This window comes from Triticum aestivum, chromosome 3A, assembly GCF_018294505.1.
Source record: "Triticum aestivum cultivar Chinese Spring chromosome 3A, IWGSC CS RefSeq v2.1, whole genome shotgun sequence".
In the NCBI taxonomy this organism is placed as follows: Eukaryota; Viridiplantae; Streptophyta; class Magnoliopsida; order Poales; family Poaceae; genus Triticum; species Triticum aestivum.
The window spans coordinates 66,388,782-66,404,659 of NC_057800.1; the positions used below are offsets into that span (position 1 = coordinate 66,388,782).

Below are 15,878 nucleotides of genomic sequence, written 5' to 3' on the forward strand. Positions count from 1 at the left end.
AGACCAGCAACGAGTAGAAAGGAGAGGAGAGTTTGCATCTACATACCCTTGTAGATCGCTAAGCGGAAGCGTTCAAGTGAACGGGGTTGATGGAGTCGTACTCGTCGTGATTCAGATCACCGATGATCAAGTGCCGAACGGACGGCACCTCCGCGTTCAACACACGTACAGCCCGGTGACGTCTCCCACGCCTTGATCCAGCAAGGAGAGAGGGAGAGGTTGAGGAAGACTCCATCCAGCAGCAGCACAACGGCGTGGTGGTGATGGAGGAGCGTGGCAATCCTGCAGGGCTTCGCCAAGCACCTACGGGAGAGGAGATGTGTCACGGGAGGGAGAGGGAGGCAACCAAAGGCCTTAGGTCTGATTGCTCCTCCTTTTCCCCACTATATATAGGGCCAAGGGAGAGGGGGAGGGCGCAGCCTTTCCCCCTCCTCCAAGGAAGGGGTGCGGCTAAGGATGGGGAGGAGTCCATCCTCCCCAAGGCACCTCGGAGGTGCCTTCCCCCTTTAGGACTCTTCCCTCTCCAAGTTTCCTTGCGCATGGGCCTCTTGGGGCTGGTGCCCTTGGCCCATGTAGGCCAAGGCGCACCCCCTACAGCCCATGTGGCCCCCCGGAGCAGGTGGCCCCACCCGGTGGGCCCCTGGGACCCTTCCGGTGGTCCCGGTACAATACCGATGACCCCGAAATTTGTCCCGATGGCCGAAACAGGACTTCCTATATATATATCTTTACCTCCGGACCATTCTGGAACTCCTCGTGACGTCCGGGATCTCATCCGGGACTCCGAACAACATTCGGTAACCACATACAAGCTTCCTTTATAACCCTAGCGTCATCGAACCTTAAGTGTGTAGACCCTACGGGTTCGGGAGACATGCAGACATGACCGAGACGTTCTCCGGTCAATAACCAACAGCGGGATCTGGATACCCATGTTGGCTCCCACATGTTCCACGATGATCTCATCGGATGAACCACGATGTCAAGGACTTAATCAATCCCGTATTCAATTCCCTTTGTCTATCGGTATGTTACTTGCCCGAGATTCGATCGTCGGTATCCAATACCTTGTTCAATCTCGTTACCGGCAAGTCACTTTACTCGTTCCGTAACACATCATCCCGTGATCAACTCCTTGGTCACATTGCGCATATGATGATGTCCTACCGAGTGGGCCCAGAGATACCTCTCCGTTTACACGGAGTGACAAATCCCAGTCTCGATTCGTGCCAACCCAACAGACACTTTCGGAGATACCTGTAATGCACCTTTATAGCCACCCAGTTACGTTGTGACGTTTGGTACACCCAAAGCATTCCTACGGTATCCGGGAGTTGCACAATCTCATGGTCTAAGGAAAAGATACTTGACATTGGCAAAGCTCTAGCAAATAAACTACACGATCTTTTGTGCTAGGCTTAGGATTGGGTCTTGTCCATCACATCATTCTCCTAATGATGTGATCCTGTTATCAACGAAATCCAATGTCCATAGCCAGGAAACCATGACTATCTGTTGATCACAACGAGCTAGTCAACTAGAGGCTCACTAGGGACATATTGTGGTCTATGTATTCACACGTGTATTATGATTTCCGGATAATACAGTTATAGCATGAATAAAAGACAATTATCATGAACAAGGAAATATAATAATAATACTTTTATTATTGCCTCTAGGGCATATTTCCAACAGTCTCCCACTTGCACTAGAGTCAATAATCTAGTTCACATCGCCATGTGATTAACACTCACAGGTCACATCGCCATGTGACTAATACCCAAGAGTTTACTAGAATCAGTAGTCTAGTTCACATCACTATGTGATTAACACTCAATGAGTTTTATGTTTGATCATGTTGCTTGTGAGAGAGGTTTTAGTCAACAGGTCTGAACCTTTCAGATCCGTGTGTTCTTTACAAATCTCTATGTCATCTCCTAGATGCAGCTACCACGCTCTATTTGGAGCTATTCCAAACAACTGTTCTACTTGGAGTTATTCTAAATTATTGCTCCATTATATGTATCCGGTCTCTCTACTCAGAGCTATCCGGATAGGTGTCAAGCTTGCATCGTCGTAACCTTTACGACGAACTCTTTTACCACCTCCATAATCGAGAAAAAATCCTTAGTCCACTAGTTACTAAGGATAACTTTGACCGCTGTCCTGTGAGTCATTCTTGGATCACTCTTGTACCCCTTGACTGACTCATGGCAAGGCACACTTTAGGTGCGGTACACAACATAGCATACTGAAGAGCCTACGTCTTAAGCATAGGGGACGACCTTCGTCCTTTCTCTCTATTCTGCCGTGGTCGAGCTTTAAGTCTTAACTTCGTACCTTACAACTTAGGCAAGAACTCCTTCTTTGACTGGTCCATCTTGAACACCTTCAAGATCATGTCAAGGTATGTGCTCATTTGAAAGTACCATTAAGCGTTTTGATCTATCCTTATAGATCTTGATGCTTAATGCTCAAGTAGCTTAATCCAGGTTTTCTATTGAAAAACACCTTTCAAATAACCCTATATGCTTTCTAGAAATTCTACATCATCTCTGATCATCAATATGTCAACAACATATACTCATCAGAAATTCTATAGTGCTCCCACTCACTTCTTTGGAAATACAAGTTTCTCATAAACTTTGTATAGACCCAAAATCTTTGATCATCATCAAAGCATACATTCCAACTCCGAGATGCTCACTCCAGTCCTTAGAAGGATCGCTGGAGCTAGCATACCTTTTAGCATCCTTAGGATCGACAAAAACTTTCTGATTGTATTATATACAACCTTTCCTCACGAAAACTGGTAAGGAAACTCGTTTTGATATCCATCTGCCAGATTTCATAAATACAGCTAATGCTAACATGAATCCGACGGACTTTAAGCATCGCTACGGATGAGAAAATCTCATCGTAGTCAACTCCTTGAACTTGTGAAAAACTTTTCGCCACAAGTCGAGCTTCATGGACGGTGACATTACCATCCACGTCCGTCTTCTTCTTAAAGATCCATTTATCTCAATGGATTGCCAATCATCGGGCAAGTCCATCAAAGTCCATGCTTTGTTCTGATATATGGATACTATCTCGGATTTCATGGCTTCTAACCATTTGTCGGAATTTGGGCCCACCATCGCTTCTCCATAGCTCGTAGGTTCATTGTTGTCTAGCAACATGACCTTCAAGACAGGATTACGTACCACTCTGAAGTAGTACGCATCCTTGTCATCCTACGAGGTTTGGGAGTGACTTGATCCGAAGTTTCATGATCAATATCATAAGCTTCCACTGCAATTGGTGTAGGTGCCACAGGAACAACTCCCTGTGCCCTGTCACACACTAGTTGAAGAGACGGTTCAATAACCTCATCAAGTCTCCACCATCCTCCCACTCAATTCTTTCGAGAGAAACTTTTCCTCGAGAAAGGACCTGATTCTCGAAACAATCCCTTATTGCTTTCGGGTCTGAGACAGGAGGTTTACCCAACTGTTTTGGGTGTCCTATGAAGATGCATTTTATCCACTTTGGGTTCGAGCTTATCAACCTGAAACTTTTTCATATAAGCGTTGCAGCCCCAAACTTTTAAGAAACGACAACTTAGGTTTCTCTAAACCATAATTCATACGGTGTCATCTCATCGGAATTACGTGGTGCCCTATTTAAAGTGAATGTGGTTGTCTCTAATGCCTAACCCATGAACGATAGTGGTAATTCGATAAGAGACATCATGGTACGCACCATATCCAATAGGGTGCAACTATGATGTTCGGACACACCATCACATTATGGTGTTCCAGGCGGTATTGATTGCGAAACATTTTCCACAATGTCTTAATTGTGTGCCAAAACTCGTAACTCAGATATTCATCTCTATGATCGTATCATAGACATTTTATCCTCTTGTCACAATGATCTTCTACTTCACTCTGAAATTACTTGAACCATTCAATAATTCAGACTTGTGTTTCATCAAGTAAATATTCTCAACATCTACTCGAATCATCTGTAATGTAAGAACATAACGATATTCACTGCATGCCTCAGCACTTATTGGACTGCACACATCAAAATGTGTTACTTCCAACAAGTTGCTATCTTGTTCCATCTCATTGAAACCGAGGCTTTTCAGTCATCTTGCCCATGTGGTATGATTTGCATATCTCAAGTGATTCAAAATCAAGTGAGTCCGAACGATCCATTTGCATGGAGTTTCTTCATGCATATACACCAATAGACATGGTTCGCATGTCTCAAACTTTTCAAAAACGAGTGAGTCCAAAGATCCATCAACATGGAGCTTCTTCATGCGTTTTATACCATTATGACTTACATGGCAGTGCCACAAGTAAGTGGTACTATCATTACTATCTTATATCTTTTGGCATGAAAATGTGTATCACTATGACCGAGATTCAATAAACCATTCCTTTAGGTGCAAGACCATTGAAGGTATTATTCAAAAATTAGAGTAACCATTATTCTCCTTAAATGAATAACCGTATTGCTATAGACATAATCCAATCATGTCTATGCTCAACGCAAGCACCAAATGACAATTATTCAGGTTTAATACTAATCTTGATGGTAGAGGGAGCGTGCGATGTTTGATCACATCAAACTTGGAAACACTTCCAACACATATCGTCAGCTCACCTTTAGCCAGTCTCCTTTTATTCCGTAGCTTTTATTTCGAGTTACTAATACTTAGCAACCGAACCGGTATCTAATACCCTGGTGCTACTAGGAGTACTAGTAAAGTACACATTAACATAATGTATATCCAATATACTTCTATCGACCTTGCCAGCCTTCTCATCTACCAAGTATCTAGGGTAATCCTGCTCCAGTGGTTGTTCCCCTTATTACAGAAGCACTTAGTCTCGGGTTTGGGTTCAGCCTCGGGTTTCTTCATTGGTGCAGCAGCTGATTTGCCGTTTCATGAAGTATCCCTTCTTTCCCTTGCCCTTCTTGAAACTAGTGGTTTTACTAATCATCAACGATTGATGCTCCCTTTTGATTTCTACTTTCGCGGAGTTAAACATCGCGAATATCTCAAGGATCATCACATATATCCCTGATATGTTATAGTTCATCACGAAGCTCTAGCAGCTTGGTGGTAATGACTTCGGAGAAACTATCACTATTTCATCTGGATGATCAACTCCCACTTGATTCAAGTGATTGTTGTACTCAGACAATCTGAGCACAAGCTCAACAATTGAGCTTCTCTCCTTAGTTTGTAGGCTAAGAAAATCGTCGGAGGTCTTAAACCTCTTGACATGGGCACGAGCCTGAAATCCCAATTTCAGCCCTCGAAACATCTCATATGTTCCGCGACGTTTCGAAAAGGTCTTTGGTGCCTCTACTTAAACCATTTAACTGAACTATCACGTAGTTATCAAAACGTGTATGTTCGATGTTCGAAACATCCACAAACGAGGTTTGGGGTTCAGCACACTGAGCGGTGCATTAAGGACATAAGCTTTCTACTGTCCGCATAATTGCTACTATCAACTTTCAACTATATTTTCTCTAGGAACATATCTAAAACAGTAGAACTAAAGCGCGAGCTACGACATAATTTGCAAAAAGGTCTTTTGACTATGTTTAAGATAATTAAGTTCATCTTATGAACTCCCACTCAGATAGACATCCCTCTAGTCATCTAAGTGATTACATGATCCGAGTCAACTAGGCCGTGTCCGATCATCACGTGAGACGGACTAGTTAACGTCGGTGAACATCTTCATGTTGATCGTATCTTCTATACGACTCATGCTCGACCTTTCGGTCTCCGTGTTCCGAGGCCATGTCTGTACATGCTAGGCTCGTCAAGTTAACCCTAAGTGCTTTCGCTGTGTAAAACTGTCTTACACCCGTTGTATGTGAACGTAAGAATCTATCACACCCGATCATCACGTGGTGCTTCGAAACGACGAACTGTAGCAACGGTGCACAGTTAGGGGAGAACACTTCTTGAAATTTTAATGAGGGATCATCTTATTTACTACCGTCGTTCTAAGCAAATAAGATGTATAAACATGATAAACATCACATGCAATCAAATAAGAGTAGTGACATGATATGGCCAATATCATATAGCTCCTTTGATCTTCATCTTCGGGGCTCCATGATCATCTTGTCACCGGCATGACACCATGATCTCCATCATCATGATCTCCATCATCGTGTCTTCATGAAGTTGTCACGCCAACGACTACTTCTACTTCTATGGCTAACGCGTTTAGCAATAAAGTAAAGTAATTTACATGGCGTTCTTCAATGACACGCAGGTCATACAAAAAATAAAGACAACTCCTATGGCTCCTGCCGGTTGTCATACTCATCGACATGCAAGTCGTGAATCCTATTACAAGAACATGATCAATCTCATACATCACATATCATTCATCACATTCTTCTGGCCATATCACATCACATAGCATACCCTGCAAAAACAAGTTAGACGTCCTCTAATTGTTGTTGCATGTTTTACGTGGCTGCTATGGGTTTCTAGCAAGAACGTTTCTTACCTACGCAAGACCACAACGTGATATGCCAATTGCTATTTACCCTTCATAAGGACCCTTTTCATCGAATCCGTTCCGACTAAAATGGGAGAGACTGGCACCCGCTAGCCACCTTATGCACCAAGTGCATGTCAATCGGTGGAACCTGTCTCACGTAAGAGTACGTGTAAGGTCGGTCCGGGCCGCTTCATCCCACAATACCGTCGAAACAAGATTGGACTAGTAACGGTAAGCATATTGAACAACATCAACGCCCACAACTACTTTGTGTTCTACTCGTGCAAAGAATCTACGCAATAGACCTAGCTCATGATGCCACTGTTGGGGAACGTAGCAGAAATTCAAAAATTTTCCTACGTAACACCAAGATCTATCTATGGAGAGACCAGCAACGAGTAGAAAGGAGAGGAGAGTTTGCATCTACATACCCTTGTAGATCGCTAAGCGGAAGCGTTCAAGTGAACGGGGTTGATGGAGTCGTACTCGTCGTGATTCAGATCACCGATGATCAAGTGCCGAACGGACGGCACCTCCGCGTTCAACACACGTACAGCCCGGTGACGTCTCCCACGCCTTGATCCAGCAAGGAGAGAGGGAGAGGTTGAGGAAGACTCCATCCAACAGCAGCATAACGGCGTGGTGGTGGTGGAGGAGCGTGGCAATCCCGCAGGGCTTCGCCAAGCACCATGGGAGAAGAGGAGGAGGGAGAGGGGCAGGGCTGCACCAACGAGAGATCAAATCGCGTGTTATGGGCAGCCCCTAGGCCTCATATATATAGGGGAAGGGGAGGGCTGCGCCCCCTTTAGGGTTTCCCACCCCAAGGGGCGGCGGCCAGCCTCCAGATGGCATCTGGTGCGGCGGCCAAGAGGGGAGGGAGGAGTCCATCCTCCCCAAGGCACCTCGGAGGTGCCTTCCCCCTTGAGGACTCTTCCCTCTAGGGTTCCCTAGGCGCATGGGCCTCTTGGGGCTGGTGCCCTTGGCCCATGTAGGCCAAGGCGCACCCCCTACAGCCCATGTGGCCCCCCGGGGCAGGTGGCCCCACCCGGTGGGCCCCCGGGACCCTTCCGGTGGTCCCGGTACAATACTGATGACCCCGAAACTTGTCCCGATGGCCGAAACAGGACTTCCTATATATAAATCTTTACCTCCGGACCATTCCGGAACTCCTCGTGACGTCCGGGATCTCATCCGGGACTCCGAACAACATTCGGTAACCACATACAAGCTTCCTTTATAACCCTAGCGTCACCGAACCTTAAGTGTGTAGACCCTACGGGTTCGGGAGACATGCAGACATGACCGAGACGTTCTCCGGTCAATAACCAACAGCGGGATCTGGATACCCATGTTGGCTCCCACATGTTCCACGATGATCTCATCGGATGAACCACGATGTCAAGGACTTAATCAATCCCGTATTCAATTCCCTTTGTCTATCGGTATGTTACTTGCCCGAGATTCGATCGTCGGTATCCAATACCTTGTTCAATCTCGTTACCGGCAAGTCACTTTACTCGTTCCGTAACACATCATCCCGTGATCAACTCCTTGGTCACATTGCGCATATGATGATGTCCTACCGAGTGGGCCCAGAGATACCTCTCCGTTTACACGGAGTGACAAATCCCAGTCTCGATTCGTGCCAACCCAACAGACACTTTCGGAGATACCTGTAATGCACCTTTATAGCCACCCAGTTACGTTGTGACGTTTGGTACACCCAAAGAATTCCTACGGTATCCGGGAGTTGCACAATCTCATGGTCTAAGGAAAAGATACTTGACATTGGCAAAGCTCTAGCAAATAAACTACACGATCTTTTGTGCTAGGCTTAGGATTGGGTCTTGTCCATCACATCATTCTCCTAATGATGTGAGCCTGTTATCAACGACATCCAATGTCCATAGCCAGGAAACCATGACTATCTGTTGATCACAACGAGCTAGTCAACTAGAGGCTCACTAGGGACATATTGTGGTCTATGTATTCACACGTGTATTATGATTTCCGGATAATATAGTTATAGCATGAATAAAAGACAATTATCATGAACAAGGAAATATAATAATAATACTTTTATTATTGCCTCTAGGGCATATTTCCAACAACAAGTGCTAGACTGGAGCTAGACAAGAAGCGTTGAGCAGGAACTTGAGCAATTCCAGAAACCTTAGAAGAAACTGGATATGTGGCAACAAGAAGGGCTTAGCCAGAATCTTGAAACAGGTATGATACCGGCACATATCAGCCTGATGTGATGTACCTGAATTCATTCATGTTCTGTGGAGTCTTTCTTTTAATATTCTTATTTTTTCTCAGTTTAATTAGGAAGCAAATGCGGTTTCAAGATGAACTCAACCTCGAAAAGGAATTCAATTAGCTGTGCAGTTAGCCCTTTGATCTTGAATAATTGGTTGAAATGGATATTGCCTGTCACTTGAAAATAAGGTTGTTTCATTTAGAATTCAGCAAGTTTCTTAGAAAATTGTTGTTAAACAGGTTGACGTTCCACTGGGAATGGAATAACAAAGGCTTTTGGCAGTTTGTGGATCGAGATGTGATTCTCTTTTTGAGTAATAGTTTCTTTCATTTGGTGTGCTCTTCCTGGAGCCGGTAATAGGAAAAATTTGGTGCATTCTACTTTGCTGTTATGGTATTTACAATCCTTGAATTGTTTGAACCTGACTCTCATTATCTGTCTTCATGGTCTTGAGGGTATTTTGGATATCGTGGAGGTAACTGACGATGAATTTGTCTCTTGCCTCACCGATCTGAACACGGAGTTTCCGAAGCTACAAGAGTGCTTGGTTAAACGGTGCCATTAAGTTTCAACTGTCTTTAAACTTACTACTTCAAGTGCAATTATCAACTCCTTGCAAAATTGTTGGCTTTCTCATCTACAAAAGGCAACTCTGGTATTCAAGGAAACATATAATTAGGTTCCACTCACTACGTCAACTAAAGCAACTGCATCTGGAGCACTTACCAGGGAAAATCGAATAAATAATGACGTAGTACGAGGGGATTTTTTTTCTCACTATTGCCATCCTGTGTTCAGTTCCAATTTTGTAGTAGGAGACAGACTCAAAGTCAATAGATTCCTGTCCTTTTCTATAGAAATAGGCTTGGTCAAGTGCTTAAAAAAGAGGTGACCCGAATGATTTCAATGAATTGCTATTTGGTCAGATTGGAACAATTGGATTCGAAAGGAAAGAAAGACTGTGAACGAAGAGGGCCGCCCATGATCGATTGGATTCGACAAATAAAGTAGAGGGCCCGCCCGTGTCACCACCAGTCCACCGAACCAGCTGTAGATCGCTAACTCTCTTGTCGACGCCCGGAACTTATGTACGAGTTAAGAATGAATTGTTCCCGAGTAGAGAGGGCAGGATAAGGATTCAGTAAGAAGGAGAGTCTACTTATGGAAATGCCATCCTCTCTTTCCTCAGTAACGGAGTGACTAGCTACCCCGACTTTTTATTCCAGTTCCATTCTTACTGGTGCAGGAGTCCAAAGTGCATCTTCCAACTCCCTAACTGCGTCTTCCATGAAGTTCGGGAGACCCCTCACGTGCCGCTGCCCGTGAGACTCGCCTTTGTACACTTTGCGCACCGCTTCGACTAGACCCCGCTACTACCTCGTATCCAAATACCTGCGATCTAGCTCATTCTTTTTTAAGCCCTGCAAGCCTAATAGAACCTTGTTTCCTGGGCCAAGTCAGCCTATAAGTAAGTAGGGCTGAAGACAATTTGTTTGTTAGTTTTTCAATCTTCTTCCTTCTATGCTTAGAGTAAGTGGAAATGACCTCCTTGATCAGCAAGTAAGCGAGCGGTATTTCAGTCTCCGACAAGTGAGGCCGAATAGCCCCAGGTGTCCTTTTCCTTCTAAACTAGCTGCTCTCGCTTGACTCTTCTAGTGAGCAAGCAAACTGGTCGGGGAACAGGGTCGGATCAAAGTAAGGAATGGGAATAGCACTCACTCGTTGAAGGTAAGCCAGAAACAGGGGTTGTCCTCTCCCTTACTTAAGTCCTAGTCCATCTTTTCGTGCCCCAAAGGGGAAGTCAAGCAATAATGAGGGAACTTGACCCACACCTGACGAAAGAGTTTGGTTGCTCGAAGGAAGCAGAAGCAAAACCTGCTTTCTTTCTGTCCCAACCTCCAAGGGTTCCTCCCTGTATGACATAGTCCATTGGATTGGGGCAATGGTACGCACCTATGTTTGGTGTCCCCTCTCTCACTTCCTCGTCAGATCCTGGTCCCAAAGGGCAATACATTGAGTCGGAAAGACGGGGGGCTTTCGTAAATTCCATTCTGTAGCCGAACTAGCCCCTGGATCAGCTCTCATAGTGGGAGAATCAGAGTCAAGTTAGGCGCAAAAGAGGGGGTTGACATCATTCGTCGTGATTGGATCAATCAGACTCCCCCACAGGAAATGCCAAGGGGCGCCCTTTCTCACTATCATCTACCGCCCATTTCTTCATCATCTGCTGCTGCCTTAAGTGCGTAAAGTAGGCTCAGCTTCTTAGGTTTCTAAATATCTTGTAGTAGCCGAAGGTAGTCCAGTCCGCTTGTTAGATTGAATTGAATCCTATATAACCTACGTAGCTAAAGAGAAAATCATAATAGTCTAAGTGGACCTCTCAAAGGTATAAATAAGTAGACATTAGTCTTACTGGTTCGGTCTTTTTCTTTTTTTGTTATGATGCCCACATTTCATACTTCTCAATTCTTATTTATTCAAGGGTTCGTATGTACTGAGTGACTCTAGGTCTATTCAGATGCAGCTTCAAGAGAGCTTTATTCGGCCTTTGTATGACCGTCTTCCCTTCCTGTCTATCTCCTTCGGTCAGGTAGTTCTGCTTCCGATGCCGGAGGAGCAGGGTGGGATAGAAGGGTAGTTTCTGAGTTCGAGATGTCTGAGCTTGGAGGTTCCGCTTCTCTAATGTGATAATAAAGCAACAAGCAACGCCGCTCCCGTGCGCTCATCCCTTGCTTGTTCTTGAGCGCTAGTCATTCATCCCTAGCTGGGTTCTTGGGATATCTTGATTCTCTTTATGATGATGTAAGGGTCGGCAACAATGAATAAGGAATCGATCGGAAGTTCGCGCCAATCGATCTTCTGTAGGAGTAGGAGGTAGCGCGAATCCCCTCTTTCTTCGTTTAGAAGAGTGCTGGACCTCCACAACATCAAACCATAGAACACAGCTCCTTTCGGTCGAACCCTAGGAAAGACGACTTTACCTTTTTCGTAGATAGTCTGAGTTCGAGCTACTGTAGTCTCCCCCGTTGACCTTCTTTTTTAGATAGAATCTTCAATGAGTGGAAAGGACTCCCAAACTTGCTCCACAGTACTATACCATACAGAGCCGCGCCCTTGTGATATGATAAGAAGAAAAGGGGCCAGGCCGCCCTCTTTTCTTTTCCGCACCAAGCCTTCTTGTAAAATCGGGTGTATAGCTCAGTTGGTAGAGCATTGGGCTTTTAACCTAATGGTCGCAGGTTCAAGTCCTGCTATACCCAAAACAAAAAAAACCACTCTTGTATTCGTAAGGATGCATAGTAGCCTTCAAAGAGCACTCTTTGGCCTTGAGAAAAGCCCCTTTCTCATCAACATCTCGACTTCGCTCGTTGTTTGAGGTCAGTATAAAGGAGATCAGATCTGTCCCGGGAATCGAAGGATACAGAAATATGGAATCGAGCACAGATTATAGGAAACAAGCAAACATAACAGGTTGGATCCCATCTTTAACTGCACAGAGCAGCAGCCTACTATTGATTGATGATCTTACCTTCCTGAGAGTCGAGGAACAGCAGATGAGATAGCCGAAAGGGGGGACCCCGGGTAATAGGTTTCCTTTTCCGGTTTAGGCTTGAGAGAAATCAGGAACTGAACTGAGCACTCCACAAGTATGGATTGGATTGGATTGTTTCATTCTGATACCAACTTTCATGCTGGAAGATAAGGTTGCCATACTGGGAAAGGGGGAAAGGAAATAGGATCCCCTCTCTTCTCTACAGGAATGAACTTCTCCTCGCCGACCACTGGCACTATACTTAGGTTAGGCGCAATAGGTGACTTAGGTTGGGTTGTCTGGATCAATCCTACAACGAATAGCTCTCTTTCCTTTTAATGGAACACTCACTAGATTCTGCTAAATAAGGATAACTGCAAAGATAAGCCGGGTCATCCGAAAATCAAGGAAATATTTCCTGGATTGTCTGCATGGCATATTTCCTATCATTTCACAACCTACTTTTTTTCTTAGTTAGATACTATAGCACCTTCCCTTCATGGGGAGATGTTTATATACCATCTAAATTCATTCATTCATTCATTACTTACTTGCTCTTCTTTCCCAGTGATCGGAATAGGGATTTCCATGGATTGTAGGCCCTCGATTGTAATGATGGTATCAATGAAAGATGAAATAACATGATACTATTTAAAGCAATGGTTGATAGAGCGAGGTCTAACCTTGATTGGGTAGACCGAGAAGCAAACCACTAAGCAACTGGACTGCAGCCCCGAGAAAACAAGCAGTTCGGAAAAGCAAGTCAGGAATACGGTGGCGATGCAGCAACGATACGCATTCCCGCAAGGGGTAGTGAAAAGCCATTAGGGGGAAGAGATAGGTTTCTTATTCTAAGCCAAATTACTATACCATAAGGCGATTACCATTATGAAATGACACTTGAGAGGGCACTTTAAAGTGATTGAACCCACTTTCCATGTTAGTTTAAGCAACAATATTGCTAGGGACCAAAGTAGTGAAAACGACAGCTCCATTTTCCAAAACTTTCTGTCTCATAAGACTGTGAAACCACACAATTTGACATTCCCCTTGGGAAATAGGGAAAAACAGGCCCCGGATTCCGATAACTTATGTCTCGCCTAGTGGAAAAGTACACAATTGACTAAGAAGATTGGAAGGTGGTACGAAAATACTCATCGGGTCTTTCGTTCCAGCAGTCATGATATAGCTTCTAGCTTTGACCGCTCTTAAGGTGCCCGCACTCTTGGCTTGAATCGCCGACTTGTGTTTCGGTTTAACCGAAAAGCAGAATCCTATCATTTCACTACTCGACAGAGGCTCCTCATTCATCCATCGGATAGGACGCCCCATCTATGGACCAAGAGAACAAGATATTTACTTTTTTTACATCTGTAACTACATTCTCACATTTCTTTTTTGATCTCATGACTTTTTATGCGATCGGAAAATGAATGAGATCAGAAAGATAGGCGGACGACTTGACCATAAGGTCGGATGTTTCCGTGAGCAGTAAGCAGCGGATCTCCCCTTTTTGGGGGAAAGCTGGTGGCCCTTTTGGCGTGTTAATTCTTTCGACGGGGCGGCCTTCTTCGTTCGGTAGATCCGGTCGAGGTGGTTTTCCTTTACCAGCGCGTAGGTGGTCTAAGTTCCTATGACCGAGTCTTTCTGGCCCCTGTGAACATATTTTCTTAATGTATTAAAGAGGGCCTCTCTAACCGGTGAAAAGTGGTAGGTGTCCACTAACGGCTATTCCTGGCTCGGCTCCGATAACGCAATTCCGGGAGGAGTCGGTAGTTGGGCACTGGATCCCTTCGGACCTGGAGAACGTGTGACACTGGGTCGGGGTTTGGTGAACCAACAGGTCGCTCCTTTAGTTGAAGTATCGGGCCCCTTTTTCGTTGCCTAGGTTACACCTTCGGAATACCCCAGACGGGGATTTCGCTCTATTCCCCCCAATCTTCACTTTACGCCACGCCGACTCTCCGTCGTGGAATTAGACCAAGGGTCGAAGACCCATACCATAGGACCCCGTCTCCCGTATCTTATCTTTCGCGCGTAGGAGATCGAGACACAGCCTTAGGGCTATGGGGAAAGTGGATCGATTGCCCTAGAATTACAACTACGTAGAGGGTCTCTACAAGTCCATAAATAAGTTCCCAAAAATTGATCGGCAGTAGTCCGGTCGCACCCGAACAATAATATTCCAGAGGGAAATGCACCTAAGATCAAATATTTTGAGCCGGCTTCCGTGGAAAATTCAGACTTTCTTTTTGATGCTGCGATCACATAAAAACATAAACTTTGAAGCTCAATAGCTAAATACATGGCAATTAAATCATGAGCCGGGATCATTAAGAGCATACTGCGAGTAGGAAGTGGAATTAATACAATGAATTCAGAAGCATCAAACCTCTCTTTTTTGAAAAAATCGAAACACATCGAAATGGTACCAGCCGTACTTAATAATAGAAGGATTTGGCAGAAATATGTAAAATTGTCCCTCCTAAAAAAATTATTCCAGAATAAATGGGCAATAGTTAGGAGAGGTGCGCCAGCGGCGAGCAGAAGCAAGGTTATTAGATACCGAAGGAAAGCCCGGCCAGAACCACACGTGCAAGTTTCCCTGCATGTGGCTCGTTCGTGATAACTTCTTCGGATTTGCGTGAACTAGCGGACCGATCACTAAGTGGTTAGTACCTCCAGCATGAGCGAACCTTTTCAGAACTGGTTAGGAATGGGCGCCACTATCCCAGCCCGGATCTAGCCAGGTTCTATTGATCATGTCCCCTTCCCAACAGTTGTATCTTGTCTTGGGGCGTCTTTCTTTGGCTTTACTATCAAGCCAGACGCGGCGCCCTTTCGCATTATCATCTACCGCCCTTTCTTTCCTCCCGTCCCTTCACGCATGAAGATCGTCGTATGTATGTTCGACTTCGGTTGCCGGTGCAATAGAATTGGCGGGAGTATATTATGGCAGGATCAGTCACCTGGGCAAACCAAAACCCTCCTCCAAGAAGAATTGTGCTATGCCCCCCCCGATATCCCTATAGAGCGAAAGAGCTGCCTGGTGATCCCTAGGTTGCAGCACGTCCGGTCGTTAACTCCTCGCTAGCTGCCGCCGTTTCTAGTACCGACCGACGCCTCACCTGCATGCACAGGTACCTACGTAGTGTAGTGTCGGTCGCACATTCATAATAGCGTTCGGACTCATGTGCCTTCCTGAACCAGGGGAGTTCCCTTGCTCCTGCTGCGTACGATTAGCCGGCCTTGCGGCGGCAAAAGGATTAGGACGTCCCCCCATGCTAAGGTTCCCTGCGGTCCGGCCGCATTAGGTTAGGGAGCTGGGCGATAATAGCTCCTCCGCATCCCAAGCGCGCTGCCCTCCTAGGCGCGCAACACTAAGTAATCCAAGCCAACCCACATTACTAACTAACGGTGGATAATCATCTTTCTTAGAGGTACTAAATACAACTCCATGAATGAGCAAAATGAAGGTTGCGTTAATGATAAAGATCTCTGGGGAAACCGCTAAAAAAGATTGAACATGTGGTTCCGAGTTTCGATAACT

General features: G+C 45.2%; 1 non-coding gene across 1 annotated transcript; it reads left to right on the forward strand.

Annotated features, from left to right (window-relative positions):
- Window positions 1-11,983: 11,983 nt before the first annotated feature.
- Window positions 11,984-12,056, forward strand: TRNAK-UUU (transfer RNA lysine (anticodon UUU)). The gene has a single exon. It is a non-coding gene; the product is annotated as a tRNA-Lys (tRNA).
- Window positions 12,057-15,878: the final 3,822 nt, after the last annotated feature.